The sequence below is a fragment of the Malurus melanocephalus genome, unplaced genomic scaffold (assembly GCF_030028575.1).
Source record: "Malurus melanocephalus ecotype Western Australia unplaced genomic scaffold, MMel_1.1 scaffold_128, whole genome shotgun sequence".
NCBI classification, from domain to species: Eukaryota; Metazoa; Chordata; class Aves; order Passeriformes; family Maluridae; genus Malurus; species Malurus melanocephalus.
In genome coordinates, this window is record NW_026623360.1 from 75828 (window position 1) to 94925 (window position 19098).

A 19098-nucleotide genomic window follows, 5' to 3' on the forward strand; every position below is an offset into this window, starting at 1 on the left:
ATTTTTTTCATGCTGATGTCCTTCAGAGCTGAGTTAAGCTTGGGTGATCTCACCCACATGTATTGAACTTGATTTGTGCTAGCATTGAAGGGTTTGTGTGCCCAAAATACTGAACGATTATCTTGCCACTCTTGTTGTGGTGAGTGGCTGAAGAGATGAGCTTGTGTGTTCCAATGGAGCTGGCCCCTCAACAAGTCAACCATAAGTGACCTTGGGCATCCTCTGAAGGAAGGATGCTGCTCTGGATAGCAGTAGCTGTGCTTTCAGGWTGCCAGGGGGTCTGAAAGCTCTGCTGTAATTGTATATAGCACTAAACTTTTAAAACAAATGTGTATAAATATGTGCACAAATGTTGTGCGTCTTTCTGAGTTTGTCCACAGGGTATGATGGAGTTGTGTTGAAAATAGTGGGGAATGCTTGGAGGGCTTTGGGGTCCCTGAGTGTTGCCTGCCTGCAGTGGTGCTTAGGCACTGCTTAAATGTGCTTAATCAAACATTTGCCTTTGTCTTCTGCCAGCTGAAGTTAAATGCTGTGCTCAAATTAAAGATGTAGATGGGAGGGCAAGTTGAGGACAGTGCTTGAGCTAATTCTTCAGTATAGGCAAACTCTCTGGTAATTAGTCTGTTTATCCAAGTCGTGCAGCAGTTTAGCATTCCTGTTGCACCGTTCCCTTTGCCTGTGCTCTCCCCTCCTGCTGCAGTGCTGTTCAAAGTCCGTCTGGCCTCGGAAGTGGCTCTGCCTATCAATAATACATCAAGAGATGTTGCTGGGGCTGTGTGTGCTTCACCAAGTGCATTGTGTGGATAGCTTGTATCATTTCTCCTTGCAAGAAGCCTGCGAACGCAGCGTGGTTCATCCTGAACTGAATTTATCACTCAGTGATACTTCTCTTACAAATACCCAGCCTGCCTGACCCTGGGAGCGAGCTTGGTGTGTGTGTTATCAGGTTGTGTTTTATTAACRAGTGTTGTTTAAAGAGCCTTGCAGTTTCCTGTTGCTGCTGACTCTGCTCTAAAGGAGTCATAGAATCATAGAATGGCCTGCATTAGAAGGGACCTTAAGTTCCAGCTCTCCTGCCAAGTCTCAAAGCCCTGTCCAGCCTGGCCTTGGATACTTCCAGGGATGGGGCATCCACAGCTTCTCTGGACAACTGGTGCTAGGGCCTCACCACTCTCACAGGGAAGAATTTTTTCCTCATATCCAATCTAACAGGAGTTAAAAGTTTCAGTTTAAAGCTATTCTCCTTTGTCTGGTCAGTACATGTCGTGGTAAAAATCCTTCTCCAGCTCTCTTGTAGCCCCTGAAGATGCTTTAAGGTCTCCCTGGTGCCTTCTTTTTTTCCAGGCTGAACAACCCCAGGGAATCCAGGTACTCACATGTGGCTGAGCAGGACCCCTTTGCAGCACAGCTCTGGGGCTCCGTGGTTCCTGCTCCTGCAGCCCCAGGATGTCTCAGTTGGTTTGAGGGGTTCCTGTGCTGAGCACTCTSTGTGCCTGTACCAAGCTGTCCCCAGGCCATGACCTTCCTTGTGTTCCYAAACTGAATGCTGTAGGTCACAGGAAGTACAGCTGCATTGCTTGGAGTCTCCTCAATTCTTTAAAAGAATGTACTGGGAACAAAGGCTCTTATTGCTCTTTTTCTTCAATTTTTTTTTTTTTTCTTCTGTCTGCTGATAATCTTGGCTTCTTGTTCACTGTTCTCTCCCTTTTTAAAGAGGCTGGGGAAATAATGGTTTCCTTGTTTTTCTAATTCTGAACTAAGTTTTCTATGGTATCTGTAGGGAAAATAAATCTCCTTTTTGCTTCTTCCTGACATAAGAATACCTTTCATTTGAGAGACACTATAAATCTAAAATAACAAAAATTATAGTTTGACCTTTATTAGTTAGGAAAATAGTGATGTAATGAAATGGCTGCTGAGAAGGGTCAGTGGGAGCAATCATGTGGGCCCTTATTTGTTGTTTCCCTGGCTCTGCTTCGCAGAAAGCCCCATGCTTTGTCGAAATCGGTTCTTAGCCTTCGCAGCTATAATTCCACATGGGGCTTTAAGTTTGCTTTGACATCTGCACTCACCAAAATGATCAGCTCCATCAAAWTTAGATTGAGCAAAGGTGGAGGTGATGGCTGGTGAGCAGTTGCAGCAGAGTTCCCTGCTGCCATATCTGTCCCAGGACAATCTCACCCCGCTGGAGCTGGTGGCTGCCCATGGAACTGTCTGCAGCACAGTCCTTCTTGTCCTGGCCAAGCAGCCTGGAGCAGCAGGGCAGTGGGATGCCATGCCATGGGGAGAACCTCTCCCTGCAGCCCAGGTTAAGGGTGACATCCTCAGGGAAGGCTCTCAGGTGGCCAAGCAGCCATCTTCCTTCTTTTCCCACCCCATGCTGTCCCTTCACATCACCTTGGGGATAACTGCTGCAGTTTGGGGGAGCAGAGAGCTCCAGATACTGAATCACTGGGTGCATGCATGTCTGGGTGGTTCTCCCTTAGGGTTGGGACTGGACTGCATCTTCACAACGCCAGCTATAAAGGATCTGTGACTGACATGAAAGGACTTGGAAAACATTAAAAATTAGTTTAGCCYTGCCCTGACACCTCTCTGCTTTCATGACATGCAAGTGTGAACATCAGAACTTGGCTTTCYGGGACTAATCCAGCCTTGGCTCATGGAAATGGATAATTAAGTGGGTGCTTTATTAAAGTCACTGCTATAACTTTTTACAAAGTGTCCTTTCAGTCAAACCTGGTTCCTTCATGCCCAGTTCAACTGAATGGTCAGTTGGCGTGGTCAGATTCCCCTGCTGGTCTTGTTCARTGCTCTCTTCCCTCCTTGATTTTACCATGCTGTTGTGTTGTACCTCACTTGGGTTTTGTGATTTGCATAGCTRYYATGTGGGAGATCATCTGCAATCCTYAWTCTGCTGCAAATCTGATGGAAAACTTMATTGTAAAGCACTCGGTTTAAACAAGGAGTTGAGGAGACTTGGAGTGGGTCATTGATCCTTTGAAAACACACTGAGGATGGATTGTGCAAAGTTCGGCCTTCAAAATCATGTCCTGGACACTTGTGTGTTTGTTTGGTTTCATCTGTACTAACAAAGCTTATTTTAAACTCAGCATCCTTGAATGGAAGCTCCAGTATTACCTCTACATTTATTAGAGCCAACTTTATTAGAGTGTTGGATTTGCAAGGTYACAAAGGACAATTTTAATTAAAAGTAGTAGAGCCCTTGGATAGGAAGTCAAAACCTCARTTGTTAATACAGTAAAATTAAGTTTCTCAGTACCTAGCTAGTAATTATGCAAAATTCATTGCAGTATGGAAAGACTGTTTGGAAACAGAAGCACAGAGGCATGTAGAAAGAGGTTTTTGCAAATACCAACTGCCTGAATTGTTCTACTCTTAAAAAGCCATTTTCTCCCTTTTGTCTTAAATAGTACTATTTTTGCTGTTTGGAGTTTGTAACTACAGCCTATCCCTTTGCTCGGCGTGGGTGGTTTAAAACAGCTAAAGCTTTGAGGTTTGTGTGTCATGAGGTGCTGCAAGCCAGTCATTCATTTTCTTTTCCTTGGTGAATGTTTACGGAAATTTTGAGGGCTCAGTGAAGAGTCAGAGTCATGCAGAAGGAAAATAATCTGTCATGAATGGTCTTGGATTACAGGGAAGGCTGGATACAGATCTGTATTCCCTGTTTTCAGCTGACTTGTAGGGAGTGCTAGTCAGTGCGAGACAATGATCATTTTGGCAGTGACCTTTTCAGCATCCAGCATGTTTATTGTCCAAAAACAGTTGGAAAAGCTATAGTGAGATTGGCCCTTRAAGTCTGGATTGCATGCACAGGAGTGTAAGCACAGAATAACAGCTCTGGGTTTAGGCTGCCTTTTCTTGCTTTCCCTGAGGGAAKCCTGGAGCAATGAGGTGAGGAGGTGTTCTGGAGCCCCTGAATGGATTGGCAGCAGAGCCCTGAACCCAAATCCAGAAGCCAGACCATGCTGTGGTGTGATCACCAGATGGTAAATCAGGAGCCACAGCTCTGGGCAGACCCACAAGGGCATCGCTCTCCTGCTGCATGTGGTGYGGGCATCTGTCCTGCTCTCCTGTCCTGYCCTCATTCTACACAGGTACAGCTCYTTTGAGCATCAGGTAAACTCCATTTACCCTGCTCTGAGAGTTGAATTTTTCAGTGCTGCAGTGGTGGTTTGTATTTTTTTAAGAAGGAAGTTCATGGATTTCTTTTGGCAAGCAACTTGAAATAAACTCGGAGATGTAAAGCTTCCTAAATTACTCATCTTTTCCACACAAAATTGGGTGAAACGTGAGGCTTGTCTCAGACATTTTCTAATGGTCAAATGTATCTGGCTTCAGACTAAACATCTGAAAGAAACTTTTGGTAAGGAAAGCCTTGGAGTAAACAGCAAATGAAATCACTTTACAGCCCTCTTTTGTATTACCAGGGGAGGAGGAGAGTGATTAATTCATAGCAAATTAAGCTACATAAAAGAACTCTATATAAAGATGATAAGTGCCCTAATGAGTAATCATCAGTGATGCAAGCAGAAAGGGGAAGTGCATTATCACCAGCTGCATTGCTGCCATGTCTGTGAGGATTACTGGGGTATAATGAGGACCTGCGGGAAGCTCTTTTGATAATTCCTTCATTCAGGAGGTGATCTCAGCCTGCAGGTCCCCAGCTTGCATGAAGAGCTGAGGGAGATCCTGAATTAAAAAAGAATGTGGTGTTGCATGTTGGGAGCCCTGTGCTTGAGATGTGTTCTTTGCAGAAAAGAGCTAGCAAGTGGCAAGTTGTGCAATGCTGCACACACAGCTTGTAMAGATCTTCCCAATTTGTCCTTCTCTTCTCTGCACTTCATTTGTTGTGTTCTCCTGGCTCATCTAGACCACCCTCTGTACAGCACTGTGTTGATGTAGTCCTCTCCTATGCCTGTCTTGACCTTCAGAGCCCCAGATTTCAAAGAAGATGCCAGTTCTCCTAGACCTTGTCTTTGCTGGGTTAGAGAGATGCCATGTACCTAAGGAAAGTAAAYAAGGAATGGGAAGGGAAGATTGTGTTGCAGCTCAGCAGCTACAGGGTTTCATATAAACCAAAGTTATTGCATTGTTTGTGAAAGTGATGACTGTAGATAAAGCAGGAGCTGTGTTTTACTATTTGGTCAGGTATGGAAAGCTATTTTATCCCCTCCTAAGTTTATGGGATTCTTAGAGGAAATTTCAGGATAAAGGGAACTGAGACAGAAGCCCCCTTGTTRAATCCATCTCTCATGCTGTGTGTGGAGGGGTCTCTAACAGACTGAATGACTGTGTGCAGTAATGAGGGCAGGTTAAATTGCAAGGGGTGAGAGTTTGTGGTGGTGACTTTACCTTAAAAAGACCTCTTGGAAAGACCTCCCATGTCCATTGGTTCCAGCATCCCCTCCATGGGACAGCAGCACATGCTCCTAGCTGTGGCTCAAAGGGACAGACCCTGCAGCCTGTCAGTGAGAGGCTGAGGTTTCACTCAGCCCTTCTGCATGGGGGAAGGATCTCCCTGTGCTCYACTACCTCCCCTGAAGATGGTCCCTTCCCCAGTTTCCATGGTGGAAAATAATCAGTTTAAGTGRTATTGAAGTATTTTTTGCTGTCTCCCACATTTTACACAGCAGTTAAATATCTGTTTGGCTGAATTATTTGATTCTAGGAACATCTGTTTGTAGGATGTTTAATAGAAGCATCCTTGTGTGAGATGTATCCTGCTTCTAATATTAAATCTTCCCTGTGGGAAAGATGGTTATTAGGTGATTTCTAAATTAAGGTATAACACAACAAATACTTAATGGTGCACTTGTTTACTCTCACTGTCTTCTAAGTAATTTTTACRTATCTGACCTTTCATTTTGGAATCTAAGCAAAATTTGCTTCTTTCAGTAAAGAAGCAAACAACWGCTCTTCCACAAAACAAACCAACCAGTTAAATAAGAAATATTTATTTATCTGTATTTCCTGTGAAATATGAAAGTGGCTTTCACTGAGCTGGTTTCTGCTTGCCTGCAATGGGCCAGCCCTTGGCTAGGGCTYGTTCTTCCAGCAGAGTGAAAACTGAGTGGTTGAAGTAGGAGAGTTGGACTAAGTTGAGTAGAAAGCTGATAGGTGAAGGTGCTGCTTTCTGGGGTCAGATACACAATCATAGACTGGTTTGGGTTCATAGAGACCTCAAAGACCATCCAGTTKCAACCTTTTGCTGAGGGCAGGGTCACCTCTCACTGTCCCAGGTTGCTCAGAGCCCCATCCAGCCTGGCCTTGATATCCCCACTTGACTCTGTTTCAGGATGTGGTACAGTGAATCTTGTTGGTTGAAATTCATTGTGATTTAAGGTTTGCTTTTTTTTTTGTAGGGCAGCTTTTATGCCCAGGCTCTGTCTTGTTCCCAGGCCCAGTGTTTGAGAGCTCTTTTCCATAAACCTCTCTACCTTGTTCTTGGCACACTGAGTGCRTGGCTCAGAGCCCTGGGCTGTGGTTGCCAGCACCTACTGTTAATAAATGGAGCCAGACTATCCCAACTGGAGAGAGAGTCTCTCATCACAGGACACATCCATGCTCCTGGCAGGACCAGCATTTTTTCCCGGCTTCCATCAGGACACATGCTGCTCTTGACCTGGGGTGTTTGCTGGAGCGATGGAGCTGTTGTGGCTGTTGTGGCTGTCCTCCTGGCTGGAGGCTGGCTGAAGTGYCCTCTGACAAGTGGTTGACAAGCTTTTGCATATTATGACCCTGGAGAGCTTGTGGGGAGGCTGCTGCTGCTGACATTTTAACTTGCTGTGTAATTGGTCTGCACTTGAAGTGATGGTCTAGAAGTGGAAAATGATTTTGCATTTTGTTTAGCCCCTGAGTATTGTACTCTGCCTTCATCTTTTCTGTGTCATGAACTGCATACTTGCTATTTTCCCTGGGAGAAAAGCTATTTGTTCCATTGTTGCAAGACACTGGCCTCTTTAAAAAAGAGCAGACTGAAAGCTAATGAAGTTTTTCCTCTGAGGATAATGCTGTCTAATTGTTAGTGAACGGGTTTTTAACACTGGTGGAAACGTCCTTGTTTGTTCCTTAACTAAAGTGCTGTAATAGGTTAGTTATAAAGCAGATTCCTGAATAAAATTAGGAAGTGGGACAAAATGTATTTGCCACTGGTGGCCATGGGACTTGCCCTGGGGTTGCTCAGCTCTGGCTGGGCTGGGTGTCCATCCTGGCTGCTTGGCACCTCTTGAGGTAGTCATTGCTTGTTTCTGGTGCTCAGCCCTCTCCCATTTCTGAAGTTGGGATGGTTTGATAGCACTTCTCATTCCTTTATGAGAAGTCCAGGTGTGCTGAGACCTCTTTGGGCAGCACTGATCCACATGGGTCAGGTGACCTCGATTCGGCTCTCGAGCGTTCCCATTGTACTCCTTACAGACGGTGTTGTTCGGTCATCATTCAGCTGTGCCCCTGGCTGCTTCCATCCCCTGCAAGATCTCCTTGGGATGTGGTGTGGATCTCTCCTTTCTGGGATGAAGGGGAAGGTGGCTGCAGTCCATGGTTTCTCTGCAGTGTCTCTGCTGGCAAWGCTGCGCTGGGTGTTCCTGTGTGGATGCTGATGGAGCAGCTGCTGGCCCAGCCAAAGGAGGGAATTGCTGAGTTCCTGCAGCAGAATCTGGTCCTGTRAGAGGCTGATTTGGATGTGTCTCCTCTACCTGCAATATAATTTCCCCCAAAGGTGTAGGAACGTGGCACCTGTTTGGATCTCTTCGCCTTCTGCCAAACGTGGTCAAAACTGATGAGAAAGTTGAAAATTTAATGGGGTGAGGACTGACAAACAGCACTGCCACATAAGCTTAATTTTCCTAAGAATCCARGCCAGAAATATGTGCTGAGGGCTTTATTCTGCAATCATGTGCTTTAAAACTATGTGGAACAATGTGATTAGTAGAAATGGTATTTTCAGGATTATATGCAGTGCATATGAAAGCGTGACAGCTGAATCCTGTTGTGTGCACGTGTATTACCATGTAACCAACTTAAAAGGGCTGAAACAACCTGAGTGTCTACATGGAGAAACAACAAAATGCATGTATAAAACTTAAGTCGTGAAGCTGGCAAAATATCTTATGTTGATCCTAATTTCTAGGATTTTCAACTCTAATCCTTTGTCTGCYGCTTCTTGACAGCAGCAAAAGGATGTTATTTTGTTCCTTTTCCTGTTAARTGCTTTTGGGTTTTGCTTCTTGCAAAGCTTCCTCCTCACTTCCCAGCTCTGGAAACACAGAGTTGGGCTGTGGGTACTTCAATAATAGKATTCTGTAAGTTTGTGGTGATGGAACTATTTAAGTTCCTTTGAGGAATGTCAAAGTATTGCTGTGAATGAACTTCAATGTGAAGGATGCCCAGAACAATTAAGGGTAATTGAAGGGCAGGCATGTTCCTGGAAAGTGTTATAGGGARCTTTATGTGAGAGACTGATGCCTTTTTGTCAAGTAATATCTTGTGCTTATTTTGAGTAGAGTTGGGAAGTAAGACAGAAAGCTGTCTGTGGGCAACACCAATGAGGTTTAGGAGATGAACACCACTGATGGAGCAGTGCCTTTTGCATTTGATGGAGTGTGCCAGGGTTCAAGGGATGAGGGACATGGAGGCTTTTCCTGGCTCTTTAGCATATGTARTAAAATAAAACCAAACTGGTGCCTGAGAGAGCAAACACTTTGATAATCTTTCTGTGTTAATTTACTGATAGCAGTGTTTCACTGTGATATRTTGCCCTAAAAAAAAGCAGTGTACTCTAACAGAACTCTCACAGTCTCAGCTTCCAGAGTCMGGCCTCTGGAGAGAGCAGCTCGTTATTGGTACCTGCACAGGGACAGAAGGGATGCCTGAAGATGGGTATCCACCTGTGTGCTTTGGGTTGCTGTCTGATTAACAGGATCCATGGCTTTAGTCACTTTGGGGTCAGCAAACAAGACATAGCCATGAAGGGAAAAACACTGACAGCACCAGCACTTGGTGCTCTCAGATCTGTGATTCTCACATATCTGATTCCACAGACTTCTTATCACCGTGCTTCAATAACAAGGGTTTKGGGGCATGAGATCTTCAGTTAATGAAGTAGTCTTCCATGGTTTTCAGTCACTTCTTCATCTTCCATCAGCTGGTATCTGCATTTTCACAGATGATGAACTGCATAATCTGCTGCTTTGGCTTGTAGAATTAGAACAAAGCACTAGCTGACAGAAACTGCATGGAGTGGCACTCCAATTCAGAGATGGACACAGTGATTAATATAAAATTAGTCATAGATTAGTCATATTTTTTCCTTGTGTAAATAATTTCTAGTTTYACTCAGTATCTGATAAGTTAGTGATTTGAAAGCTTTTATTTAAAACTTCCGCAATTTGTTCTTGCTACTGGTCTTACAAGTACTTCATTGAATGGTCTGTCTTGTGTTWTTCATCTCTGACTCAGGAGATTCAGAATATTTTATTATGCTTCCAGAARGTGTTTCTTTGCTGTGATGATTGGCTGTGTTGTCTGTATCCACCAGTGCTGCTGTGTTGATTCAGTGGCTTCTGTGCATGTACATTGTTTGAATGTGCTGTTTTGTGGTAGGAAATKTTGTGTGAGCTATCAGCTGCTTGGGTCACTGGAGTTAATGGTGTGGTTAGTTTTCTTCAGGCCCCTTTAGTTGTGCCAGACATCCTGGGTTTGGATTGAAACTTGTTTTTTAAGCTCAGGGCTGGCACTTGCAAATGCACATGTTTTGGGTTTCTGTGGGTGCAGTAAGACCCAAAACCAGACTGCCTTGTTACCGTCGATGTTGTGTGATTTTTGTCTGTGTCAAAATGTCTGCGGCCTTCTGGAAACCAAAAATAAAGATAAAGGCTGAAAGATCTGTGTTTTTGTCTAATTTGTYTGAGTGCAGGTAGCCTGTCCTAGCATAAATAAGAGATCTGCTACATGGTCTGCAGCAGCTGAAAAATGCATCCTGGGACAGGGTGATTTAAAGGTGAAAGATGATGTGTTGGGTGATGCTCGGTGTGGATGGATGGTGTATACAGATGTGGGGAAACCATTCAAGCTGCAGTCGTGATTGCTTCCATTCAGATTCAAACCAGCCTTTGCCCAAAGGCCTTTTACAAAAAATTGTACTGTTAGTGTTCCAAAATAAGACATGCATCAATGGCTTTTTCCATGGAAAACCATTAGCTCTCCAGATCATTTAAAGTGTTAGTGTTTCTTCATTGCTTTGCTTCTTGGCTTTGAATCCTCTTCTCACCTTTTAAGGCAAGATAGCTGGACACAATGAGCTTGCATCTGTGACTTCTGTGGAAGTGTGTATGTTAATAATTTTTTCTTAGTAGCTTTTTGAGTCAGGTTTTGTCTAGTAGCTGTTGATTTATTCTTTAAGGAGAAAAATTATTAAAAGGAAAAATCGTCTGCTAACACAGATAAAAGCCAGAGTTTGCAAGCACCAGATAAGCTTCTCAAGCAATAATATTCTCCATTAGGCTTTTAAAATAAAGCCCTCAAAAGGGGGATGAGGGAGAAGAGGAGCTGCTTTGTAATGCCCAGGATGAGCTTAGTATTACTATTGGAAAGGCTGAGAGTGGCCAAGTTCTGCACAAGTAACTTTTAATTTGTATAGATATGGGGAAGCTGCATCATGAAATCGCAGGAATGCCCGTGCATGCCTCRACAGGGAGGAGTGATGTCTGCCTGGGAGCTACTTGGGCATCCCTGGGAGCCACAGCTCATCCAGGCTGCTCCTAGGGTGGTGGGGTTTTGGGATGAGGTGTCTCAGCTGCAGGTGGAGGCTGCTGAGAAGAAGCTGAGCACTCTCTCACCTTGTGTTGTCCTGAGGAGGGTGTGTGGCACACAWGGGTTAAGCAGAGGAGGCTTCTTGCCACCTTTTCTGCTGGCAGGCTGCAGAAAGGGGTGACTATCCASAGAGATCCAAATGATTTCTTCAGGGGGTTGTGGGAGATACTTAAATAAGAGTTTTGAATCCTGTTGCCTGTGGAAATTTATTTTAAAAACATAGGAATAATGTCATAGTAGCTTTTTAATTGAAGCACCAACAGACAGRCATGAAGCAAGTGTGTGGGAAGGAGCAGTAATTTGAATTTTGCTGTGACTACCCGGGTCCCATGTTAGAGAGTCATTTTTTAGCATTTAGTAGAGAGGAGGGGCTCTTTCAGATCTTGTGTCTCAAAGCCCTGCTTTTCTTGATCAGAAATGATTAGGCAAAGCAGATCTTTATTCTTATCTTGTAAAGAACAGACATGAATCAGGCTATTTGCTTGCAGTGCTTTCTTCTGAAAATGTTTCTGAAACAAAGCTCCTAGGAGTCACAAAGCAAAGAAATAGTGCTGCAGCTTTCTTGTTAAGCTGCGCCCCTAAACAGAGTGCAACATGTGAATTTTTCAGGTCTTTGAGCATAGGATTGTGTCCTGTTTAAATWCACACAGTGTGTAATTAGTTGCATGCAGTTGTGCTTCTTGAATTTGAAAAAAAAATGGGTGGCCATGTGCAGAAAACATGATTGGCAGGGTAAAATATTACTGCTGAACATGCAAGATTGTGGGATTAGGATTTGTGTTTTCTTCCTGGTTAAGAAATTGGAGTCTGGAGAAGAAAAAARAATCATATAATGCATCTTTCTTTCCTGGGGATACTGGGGAGGTTCTCCCAGGGTATTYATGCATTGTGATGTTCTCTGTATGAAAGCAAAAACCCAATTAACTCTCTCCTGGTTTGCCTAGTCCTGCTCTTCCTAAAGGATCATTCCTAAYGACTGGCTCTTAGTTATGAGTGTGGTTTTCTAAGAGGTTGTTTTCTTGATACTGAAAGTRAACTCGAATTGAACTCAGTAGAGAGCTTTTCTCCCACTGTCGAGKCTGGAGAGCCCCTGGCCGCCTGTGTGCCCTCAGGTCAGGGCTGTGTGTGACATGGGAGCAGCTATTCCCTCAGCTGCCCTTCTGGGATGATAATTTACCCTTCCAGTTAAACCAGAATAGATAGCCCCACCCTTTCCCAGAAGTCCCGACAAGTCCCAGTTTTCACTGATTGTCCCTGAACTCCAGACTTCCCCTGGGGGCTGTCAGCCTTCCTGGCATCCTAACGCAGGGCACGGGGTGAAGCCCCCTGGATCTCTGTATCCTGTGCCCTGTTCAGGGTACAAAAATTCTGGGATCAACATCACAACGAGTCTTCCAGGAATTATTTCTGTAAACAGGCTTCAGAGGTGAGGGTGTGCAAGAGAGGTTTCTTTAGCTTAGGGTTAGAGGGTGTCTGGTGGGGGTARTGTCAAAGTTTAACCCCAGCCAACAACTAAACCCCAAAAGGTCACTCGTTACTCCTTTCCTGGTGGGATYGAGGAGAGAATTGGAAGGGTAAAAGTGAGAAAGCKCATGGGTTGGGRTAAAGGTGKCGTAATAGGGAGAGCGAAAGTTGTGCACACAAGTAACGCAAAACAAGGAATTTATTCCTCACTTTCTATGGGCAGGCAGGGGTTCAGCCATCCCCAGGAGAGCAGGGCACCATCACAGGTAATGTTTACTTGAAAAGACAAATGGCAGCACTCTGAACATCTTCCCTAAGTTTTATATGCTGAGCATGCTGCCACATATGGTCTGGAATGTCCCTTTGGTTKGTTGGGGTCAGCAGTCCCAGCTGTGTCCTGTCCCGGTTCCCTGTGAGAGGCAGAAAAGGCCTTGGCTGTGTGCAAGCCCTTCTCAGCAAGAACTAAACCATCCCTCTGTTATCCACACTGTTTCCAGCTCAAATCCAAAATTTAGCCACTGTGAAGAAAATTAACTCTCTCCCAGCCAAAATCAGCACCAGAAGTTCATTAGTCAAAACTGCATTGAGTTTGAGGAAGGAAGGAAGGAAGCAGGGRAATGTGAAATGAAGCCCACTTCCCTAGCAGCCTCGGGAACAAACTGAATCCTTGTGTTGCCAGGGTCTGAGGTAGTTGGTTCCCTTTTGAGGAATGCATGGACATGTTCCGTTCCTCATTAGACAGCCAGGGGCCGTACAGCTTGCCCGAGGTGTGGGCTGCATGTGTGTAACTCTGACTCTGGAGAAGGAAATGACTAAGCTTGCTGTCAAACCATGAGAACAAAGAGCATCTTTGATTTACCAAAATAGTGGTGGAGGAGAGGCTTGGGAGTCGCTGTGGTGCTGCCACCCGTGCTGGGAATAGCAAACCAGTCTGGAGAGTGGCTCTGGTGGGGAGCRTCAGGAGACAGAGCTGGGATGGAGCTTGGTTCTGAACAGCTGCTGGGGCTTCCCTGTGCTGCAGAGGACCATGASGGAGTTGGGGCAGGATTGGTGGCTGCAGCAGGAGGGCCAGGCCAGCTGTGACAGGCARTGGTGGCCAGTCCCACGCTGCAAAGGTTCACCATCAGAATCCTGCGGTTGTGCTCTGCATCTCCTTCCCCCTGCCCAGCTGCTGCCTGCGTGTCCTGGCAGCCTGGGCAACGGGAATCCCAAAGGTCCTGTCAATTTGTGAGCCTCAGCCCCAGTCAGATATTTGTAATGAAGGGGAGAAGCTCCATCTAATTATAGGTTTTCCATTTCAGCCCTTCATCGTACTTTAGGCAGGCTTAAAATAATGCCGTTAACTAACTTAYTTTCCCTGGCTTTGCAGTTTCATACATGACATTCTGCAGTGCCCTTTATAGAAACCTCAAATATTTTTTTACCCTGCCTACCACATTTTGTCTCTTTTTCCATCTGGCAGATGTTTTTTCCCTGTGTTGCACAGGGTTCAGTACATAATTATTCTGTTGCAATAGCCTGGAGCCACAGTCCTGTGATGGAGTCTGCTTACACAGACTCCTATGTCCTGCTCAGTTGTGTTGTCTTTTTTTTTCCCCCCTGGTGGTTTAGTTCAATCTACTCTAAAAAACTGTTCTGAGAAGTAATGAGCACCCAATCATTTKTGTGCCTTGAGATCATCTATTATAGCTTTTTAGTGTATGGTCCTGAAAATGTTGGCAGTTTTTTTCCTCCCGGTCATACAAGGACTGAATTCTCTCTCTTCCAGTTTACAACCTCTGGATATTTGCAGGTTTTTTGCCACAAGTCAACAACTAGTTAGACAGCGTGCCTTTATTCCTACGTTTTTGAGCTGGTTCTGATCACGTTACTTGCTTGTCTTAAACTTCTGCTCTTGATCTTGGCATGCTTTTTGTTTGGAYAGCAGGGTCTCAGTGTACCAGTGAAGTGTCCCAGGTGAGGGTACACAGGACAGTTCCTTGTTGTTTCCATCCTTCTACCAACCATATTTCACTGAGCACTCATATTTTAGTCTCTGATTCTTAAGCCTCTTCTAGTGGGCGCTCATGTAACTGCATAGGTTTGAAAGTTTTTAGTTATTAACCTGAADATTTATTCCCCAAACTTCCCCTCTGCATTTCTAATTCAAAGCTTACCCAGAACCTTCTCCTAGAATAGTTTTGTCAAACTTCCCATACCAAATAGCTCTTCTTTTGTCCACAGTCTGTAGATGGGAGTGTCTGAGACTAAAACTTCCTGTCAAACCACCGTAACAGAGAACATCTTTGATTTACYAGAATAGTCACAGTAAAGAGGCTCAGGAATAGCTATTGGGAGTGAGTTGTGGGCTTGGTTCAGTGCTACAGGTAGTTCTGACTTCCACTGGCTTCATTTCGCACCCTGATCTTCAGATATTCAGCAACACTGAAGGCTTGTTTGGGGTTTGTTTAGGTTGCAGTAGTGAGAAGGAAGCCTTGCCAGGCATTATTCACCTTCTTTGTTTGTGCTATGTATGTGTGATCAGCTGTGGAGGTCAAGGGCAGCCACAGGCCAACTGTGKAACGTAGAGATACTGAGAAATAATGTTGCTGGGAATTATTTGGAATTAACAAGCTCATTTCCTCTTTGTACATCAGTTGTCATCCTTTAATCTCTTGGTATTAGCTTTTTTTAAATGCTCTTATGTCCATCATCCACTGTGCTTCCTGCATCCTGTGTCACTTGATGATAAACTTTTACAAGATATCACTGTTAAATCACCTCTGACTTTGAGTGATTAATCAAAATCTGTTTCTCTCTTTCTCAGTGTTAGAAGTTTATATGGATCAGTGGTACTTGCTCGAGAGTGACAGTGGAGATCAACACTAAGTCTGCTCCTGTGGGTGAGTAATCTAAACCCACTGCATTGCTGATGTCTGTTATCTACATATCTGCTGGTTTTTTGCTTTTTGGTATCTTACACAAAAGCTCCTTTGGACTTTTGTTTCAAATGTCATTAAAATGATGCCGTACGTAACTTTCAGTAAAAGCTGTGGAATAATGTCAGTCTGCTTCTGCAGATATCCATTGATTTTATATCTTTTAAAGGATGGTCCTCACTCAACACAATCTAAGTTGTTTGGAGTCAGGGAAACATGGTAACTGTGTTTCCACATTTTAAAGACASTGGATTTAGAGTTTACTCTGCCACAGCCCACATGTTATTAAGTATATTTTGATTATCAGAGAGGCAAAACTGAAATGCAGAGCACTGGAGCTGTTCTGTGGCAYATGAAGGGTTCAAGCAGTGCCAGTGCACCCCAGTTTGAAGGGTTCAGCTCCTGCACAAGATCCCCCTGGACATGCTGTGACTGCATGATGCAGCTGTGCAGTTAATCTGACTCAGCAGGTCTATGGCAACGTGCACAGAAACTGCCAAGAGCTTTCAGATTACTGGGGCAAGTTTATGAGAAAATGCATTCAGCAAAACTGAGTATGTGTTGTGAGATCCTTTGGAAATGGCCCAGTTCTGTTGGCTTCAAGGAGCAGCATTTTGCATTCGGTCTAGACTGATTTGATCCAAGTAACCTAGTGCATGTCAGAGCTGGCAGTCTTGTTTTGGGAATGGTTGTCCCTCATCTACTTTGTTTTGGATATTATGGTATTATTTAGCATTCTAAATTCCACTGGAGAGCTGGGTCAGATTGCTGTGGCTGCACTTGATCCGTGCACTCTGTGTCTGGGATGTGCTCAAACCATAACTCCACAGCTGGGCTCCCAGTCCCACAGGATGTGAGGACTGGTGTCTCATTTGAAATACAATTTCCCTTATTTTGCTCCCTTACCCTCTCCATAGCCCTTGGAGTGCTTCTTCGTGGATCTCCGACCCTTCCCACACTAAATCAGTGTGCATGAGCTCTCTCTGGGATTCACAGCTGCCCAAGATCTTGCACCAGACCTGGAAAGAAGTGGATGTTGCTCATTGTTTGTCGGAAGCCCTAAACTCCACTGCCAAAAGCTTTTATTCCCTCTGTTTTTAATCAGAGGTCTCCTGGCGCCGGGGGTGGTTCTCACCTTTGTCTCCCATCCTGGCCCCTTTTTTTCAGTTCTGTCACTGCTTATCAGGGTTGGTGGGATTGCTCTCCAGCTGGATTGGAGTCCATGGCTGTAAAAACATGGTTTAAAGTCTGATGTTGGCTGGCAGCCACGTTCTGCTGGATGTGTGTTTGRAGACTTTCACTCTGTTGCCATCACCGTGCGAATATCTTGCCTTTGCTGGAAGTCCCTCCCTCTTTGCTCTCCAGATGCTGTGCTGTTTCCCCCTCTCCGGGAGCAGCAGAAGGCCTGGGACATAAATCTGCCTGGTTATCCCTGTCACTTGTGCCCCTGCTCCTTGGGAGGCGTTGTGTGTGTCCCTGACCATCCCAGGCTGTACTAGCAGGTGCTCAGTCCTCCCTTCTCCATTCCTGTGCCTCCTGTACTGGCAGGTCTCTGGCATTTGGAGGAATCGGACGTGTCACCCTCAACAATCATTCTGGAAAGCCTGATTTCTCCAGCTGCTGCTTGCTTTCCCCATCTGACAGATAAATAAGAGCCTCTCCTAAGGAGATGGCAGGAAATTCCCGTGCCTGACTCAGCGCTGACAGGGACAGGGCCTGTGTTTYGGGCTGCTGGCTGCTTCTCCCAGATGGGGAGAAACGTGGGCATCTTGGCTGGGTTACCACAAGTTCAGCATGGATGTCTGACTTCCAGTCTCACCACACACAATATCCCAGTGTATTCTGAGTGGAGTTTCAGTGCCTCTGCCCACAGCCTCTATTTATCCATAAAAGCATGGATTTCCATCCTGTTGYTCCCTCCCTAGCAAGCTCCATGTTAAACATGCTGCTGCCGGTTCAGCCGTGCCCCACAGTAAGGCCACATGTATAAATAATCCAGAAAAGCTAAATAAGGCTTTTAAAATAAGCCTTAGCAGAGACAGCTGCTTCAGCGTGGTGCCATGAAGACTCAGAAACATGGCTAAGTCTGTGTAGCCAGAATCAGTCCYACTCCCTGCAGCTCTTGCTCTTTCTTAACAAAATGCTGCCAGTTTTCAGGTGTGTCTTCACCCTGCTCCACCTCTGAGTTAGGTCTGTGCTCAGTGGCAGCAGATTTTTGGTGTGTCTAAGGCTGAGACAGAGCATCACATGCAGCACTGAAATAGTGTGCCTGTGTGCAAAAGGCAAAAATCAATGTTTTTTGGGTTTTCCCTCCTCAATGTCACATTGAATACAGGAGGAAAAGAAATACAAGTCTGCTTCTGTGTGTTCCATTTATTAGCACTTGATGACTTGTCCTGCAGGGCCCAGCCCACACACAGCTTTTCTTGGGCTTTTAATAGTTGTGCTAAACTAAATTATGCTCAAAATAGTAATAATTTCAAGCATTTCCCTGGAGCCTATGGCTGCTCTGCATGTTTGTGGTAGGTGCAGCACTGCCCATGGTTGGGCCATGGGAGGGTTCCAGGCAGGCAGTGGTGGGGATTTTTCTGGTGTCTTTTTCCTSCCTTTCTTCTGAGAGGAAATACTGCTGCTTGCAGAATAGAAGTATGTTTTGTGCCTTTGCTCATCGCATGTTACATGATGTGGTTTGGGTGATGTTAATGTAACTCAAAGTTCTGCTCACCCACAGTTCTGATGGTGGCTCTCTAATGCACATAAATCTCTGCAGAGAAGGGGGATGTATTTATCTGTACATAGTGAGCAGCCTGCCCTGTTTATCCACCATGTGACCCCTCTGTTGCACCCTGTGTTTTCCTGCCTCACTCCCATCCGGTTCTTCTTATTTTATTGACTTTCCCAGTCCTGGCAATTGTTTTATATTCAGAAAACATGCATTCATTCCTCACAAAGCTTGCAAATCTGATTTCAGTTCTTCCCTTATTATTTTAAAAATTCTTTTTTCTCTAAAACCGAAAATGTACAGTTTCCCTGTTTATTTAGACAAGCTTATTTTGTCTGCAGAAATCTTGTCAAAAGCTAGGTTTCTTTGCTTGCACTTATAATCCTCTGAGGTTTATGTATTGGGAATAATCTTTGTGAGCTGGAAAAAGATTGTCCAATCTGTTTTAAGATGTCCCACTTTTTGAGTATTGCATCTCATTAGGAATACAGTTGGCTGTTTGCATGGCTTTTTTCTTCCTCTATGTAGCTTGGGGGAGAAAATACATCATTTCTTCATCTAGTAATAATGCTTGGCACTTTGCATCTTCAAAGAACTCTGTGGCTGTGGATTGAATAATTCCTATAACATTGTGTGGTGGTTTCTTTTTATCATTTCCCCCATTTTACAGATAGGGAAAGTGAACAAGAAGTCAAGTGAGCTTAAGCCATGAAAAGAGAAACAAGGTCAGTTTGAGTTCCCACCTTCCTGACTTTTCTAGAGCAAAAGAAAGTTTGATTCAGGTTGACACAAAGGAAAATGTAATGATCTTTCCTAGCCTTCTTACCTACTAATTTAAGTGCATTTGCTGGTGGTGTTTTTTGGTGGGGTTTTGTGGGTTTTTTCCCCCTAAATAAGTTTTCTCACTGATGTGGTTGTCCCTTCTCAGTGAGTTTTTTGAGGTGTGTGAGGAATTGTCTGAAGTTTTATAAAAATGAAGTTGCAGGTTAATGGGGTTAGGTTTGTGGGTTGTCACTCATTGCTGTCTGGGGGATCTCTCTGCTCCTTCTCTTCTCTTTCCTCTTAAACCACCAGAGGCAGGGGAGACTCTCTGTATTATCTGGGAATATTTTTTCCCCATCATGTTTTCCATCTAAGACTAAGATGGAAAAAGTGAGCTGAATC

The 19098-nt window shown here is 44.6% G+C and overlaps 1 protein-coding gene across 1 annotated transcript in view; it reads left to right on the forward strand.

Moving 5' to 3' along the window:
* PPFIBP1 (PPFIA binding protein 1) overlaps positions 1-19098 on the forward strand; it is a 103237-nt gene that overhangs the window by 14121 nt on the left and 70018 nt on the right. The window contains exon 2 of the mRNA XM_057370496.1: positions 15101-15176. The gene's annotated coding sequence lies outside the window, so the exon portion shown is untranslated. The remainder of the gene's footprint in view (positions 1-15100; positions 15177-19098) is intronic.